The sequence below is a fragment of the Mus caroli genome, chromosome 7 (genome assembly GCF_900094665.2).
Source record: "Mus caroli chromosome 7, CAROLI_EIJ_v1.1, whole genome shotgun sequence".
Classification (NCBI taxonomy): domain Eukaryota; kingdom Metazoa; phylum Chordata; class Mammalia; order Rodentia; family Muridae; genus Mus; species Mus caroli.
In genome coordinates, this window is record NC_034576.1 from 76,202,909 (window position 1) to 76,207,505 (window position 4,597).

Sequence of the window (4,597 nt, forward strand, 5' to 3'; positions counted from 1 at the left end):
AAGACTACCAGCCCAGAGATGGTCCCACCCACAAGGGGCCTTTCCCCCTTGATCACTAATTGAGAAAATGCCTTACAGTTGGATCTCATGGAGGCATCTCCTCAACTGAAGCTCCTTTCTCTGTGATAACTCCAGCTTGTGTCAAGTTGACACAAAACTAGCCAGTACAGTGGTGTGGCCAGAGATGACTGTAAAGTTTCTTTAGGGGTTGGTGGGGGTCTGGAGCAGTGACTGGGTTCTGTGTTGAAGATGTATCCACAGAAGGCTTCCAAGATGGAGAAAGCCTCAGTTTCCATACTGAAGAACGCTGGTGGGAAAAGTGGGGTAATGGGTTGAGCTGCATATTACTAGTAGAGTAAGCTGTCCTGTTATTTTGAATGAACTCTCTTTGTTTGAGTCTGGGTCTCATGTAGCTGAGGCTGGCCTCATGTAGCCAAGGCTAGCCTCAAACCTAGATCCCAAATGCTGGAATTATCAACACGTACTGACATACCTGTGAGGAATCTCTTAACATCTGGATTAGAGATGGGCAAATCTTCTTGTCAGTTTGCAGAGAGGAGTTTGGCCACTACAAGCTTCATTACAAGAAAAATTCTACCTCAGAGGTCTGTCTTTGCTCTTGTTTGCGAGGAGTGTCTTCCTGTCCATGGTGCTGTTCAGCCCCGAAATCTGTGCCACCATACTGAAAGAAGAATCATGACCTCCGTTCAGCTTCTCCCGTCATCCTCAGCCACCATATAGACACACTGACCTTCAAAATCCTTGGCAATCAAACCTTTCAGCCAGTTTTACATTGGGCTTGTAATCTATATTCATACCGGGAGGGATACTCTTGCCCGAGGCACTTCTAGCTGTAAAACTCTTACCAGGCTCCACTTTTTCATTTATAGTTGAGGAAAGTGATTCTTGGAGTTTAAGTGACTTTGTGAAAAATGACTCTGAGAAGATATCCTTTGGCTAGTCTGTGATGTGTGTGACATGATACACAACCGCATGCTTTCCTCTGTGGCATGAAATTTGGTGAGATGTGGTAACCCGGATCAGTGTTTGTCCCATTGCATTTTGTTGTAGGATTGGTGCCATATGAAACCTCCTTTTTTCCCCCCCAATATAAGCTGGGTTCTTAAAGCTGTTACTCAAAATGCCCCCACCCAAATCTGACAAGGGGTGGGCATCTGATGTGATTAGGCTGCTCAATCAAATGGTGAGTTTTGATGAGGAAATATGGGATTTCTGTTTGTCCCACCAGTGGGACACTAATGAACTGTCTATCACTCCCAGCCCCAGATACTTAGAGGGTCTGATATCAATCTTTCTCAGTTTGACAGCTCAGCCCTGCACTGTGTCCTCAAATGGTTCTGTGTATTTCCAAAAGCTTTCTTTCTTATTCTGCCTATTCAATATAGGTCTGCTTGCTTCTGTTAAATGTCCCAAGTGATATACTTCCTTCCCTAAGGGACAGATTTTACAGGACACCATTGTCCTTGGGTGGGGCTTCATAATGGTGTTCAAGGACAAGATGACCTGGTATGCAGACAACCAGGTTCCTGGTATGTGTCAGGCATCCATGCACACAAGGTGCTCCCGAGTTCCGTCAGCCTGTGGTGTCTGTAAAGACAATGCCCATCCAGAATCCTAATCCTCTGTTAGGTAACATGGAGTACCTGATGCATGAAAAATGCTTAAGTTAATTTTCTTAACGTCTGCCTTCAGCTCTCTCAGATGGATAAACTGTTCCCTGCTGCACAATTCCTTTTGCTGAATTCAAATTTTGGGCTGTTGTTTGCTCGCTTCCTATCTTTTCTGGTCAGTTTGGTTAGGTAACTCAATCACTGATGGGTGAAAGCCCTCATTTGCTTGCTCAGAAGGCTTGGAATGAGGACAGAAACGAATGAGTCCAGGAATAGTTTGTGACACAAACTAAATCTTGGAGAGGCAGGATTCTGACATTGTTTCCAACAATACAAATGAGGCTAAGTGGTCCAGTCATCCAGGAGCAGCAGAATCGAATTCTGACCCATGGGGGTGAGAATGAATAACAGGATAAAGCCTGTGTCTAGTGGCATAAGGAAAGGTATATCTGCCCGTGGAATGGTCTCATCAGTTACTGTTCTGGTCAATGGTCCTAAAGTTATGAGGGTAATGTTCACAGGACGGTCTGCTCAGAATAACCTTGGATTCAAGGATCAGAGGCTGGAGAAAGGACCACAGTCAGTCAGCACTCCAAGGCCTTTGACTTCCTGGCGTTAGGGGTGGACTGAAGTGAGGGCTTCCTTTTAATTCAAGTTCTGCAAGGCAGAATGTTCTTGATAGTTCTGGGGTGCTGTCTCAGAGGGATGAGACAAGAAAGTTTGGCAGCTGGGGTGCCAGCTTGCTGGAATGCCTGATGAGCGAGCAGAACCCCAGTTCAGACTTCCAGTATCCCAGAAAATCTTGGAGAATGTACTTTTTTATGTTACCCAGTGATAAGGGCGTGGAGCAGGAGAGACAGGGGGATCCCTGGAGCTCATTGGCTGGATAGCCTTGCTGAATCTGTGAGTTCCAGGTTCTGTGAGGTCATGGAGAAACCTTGTCTCAAAAAAGGAGATGGAGAGTGGTGGTTTGAATAAAAAATGGCTCCCATAGGCTCATAGGGAGTGCCACTATTATAAGTGTGGCCATGAAGGAGAAGGTGTGGCCTTATTGGAGGAAGTGTGTTATTAGGGATGTACTTGGAGATTTGAGAAGCTCAAGTCAGACCCAATGGCTCATGTTTCCTTCCTGCTGCCTGTAGATCCAGATGTAAAACACTCAGTTACCTCTCCAGTTCCATGCTTGCCTGTGTGCTATCATGCTGCCTGCTATGGAGATAATGAACTAAACCTTTGAAGTATAAGCCAGCCCCAATTAAGTGTTATCATTTATAAGAGTGCCACAGACCCTCTGGGCCCCTTTGTCTGCGTGGAACGGGTCTCTAGTTGCGGGTGGGCAAAGCGTCGGATGAATTGACAGACAGATACACACAGGAGAGGTTGTGTAGGATCTGAATGTATTTTGTCAAATCGGGCATCAGATTTTTTTATACAGAAGACAATAAGGAAGTTGGGTGACATACCCGCAAGGTACAAATGAGGTTACCGGATGCTAAATGACTCTTACACAGAACAGAGGAATGAAACGCAAAGACTGGAAGGAACTGGGCAATAAAATTAACTGAGACAAAGTTAGCCCTATCTAAGGTCAGCTATAGTCTTAGAAGCCAGGTGTGAGGTCTTTTCACTCCTAGGGCAAGGGCTTTCACACCCAAGTCATGGTTCTAACTAGGGAGTTCTGTTCTAGCTAACCATCTCATGAATAATGCAATACTCTAAAACCATAGCCCGATCTGCTTCCTAAACCATTGTAAATTCCTGTATATGGGTGCGACTTGGCTTTTATTCTAAGTGATAGTGTAATACCAGAGGCTATTCTGAATGTCACTGAATAGCAATATTCTTACTGAATTTCAAGCCCATGGTCTTGCTCAAGGACGTTCTAGGACTGTTGGAGCACTGGCTTTAGCTATGCCAGAATTCAATCTTAAAAGGCACTTATAATAGGATAATACTAAAAGAGAGCACATGCATCCATCCACTAGACTAACGCGGGAATGGAAAATTAATGTATGGGTTAGAGAGAACGCCAGACTCCAGGAGCAGGTTTCTGTGAAACTCTTTTGCCTTGTGGGTAGCTTTCAAGCCTCTTGGCTTGTCAAACTGACTTGACCAGAGTGAGTGGCATAAGAGTTGCTGTGGTCATAGTGTCTCTTCACAGCAATGGAAACCCAAACTAATACAGTGAGTGACTGATGAAAATGCATGATGTCAACTTCTGGCCTCCACACATACATGTACACATATGTGCACATACCCTCTGAACATGCCCCTCCATGAACACATGTATACAACATACACATAAAGTGAATGCCACAATAAGTAGTCAGGAATCTATGTGGGAATGCATTAGGGTGTTGGTACAATGCAGGCCTACCGATAATGGTGGAAAACTTACTCCAGACAGATGGATTCAGGTGGCATCCTGTGGCATTTTCTTTGTCATCCACAAGGTTGTTATAATTTTGGGACCAGGCATCTTAGAGTCATTCATTGTACATAATTCTAGCACAGCTGTGGACATGTAGAAGACACTAGATAAAGACATATGCATTGTCTGTCTGGTTGAGTTTTGTTCGCACTGTGAAGTGCTCTTTCTTTAGCTGACCTTAACTTTGACCAGACTGCAGCCAGAAACATTGATGACTGATTGCTTCTCACTCCAGCAACTTCCATAGGACCAGGAGCATTCATCATGTCCCAGTGGAGACCCCTGCTTCCTTTCTTCCTCAACCACTGAGTGGCTGTCAGGCGCCACTGACTCCAAGTCCATTGCTGGGCCTCAGATTTACTGGCTGAGACATTGACAGCTTCTGAACGATTCCCATCGAGGCAGCCATCTGGAATAAGATCTTAGAATTAAAAGTTCACATAAGCCGGGCGTGGTGGCGCACGCCTTTAATCCCAGCACTCAGGAGGCAGAGGCAGGCGGATTTCTGAGTTCGAGGCCAGCCTGGTCTACAAAG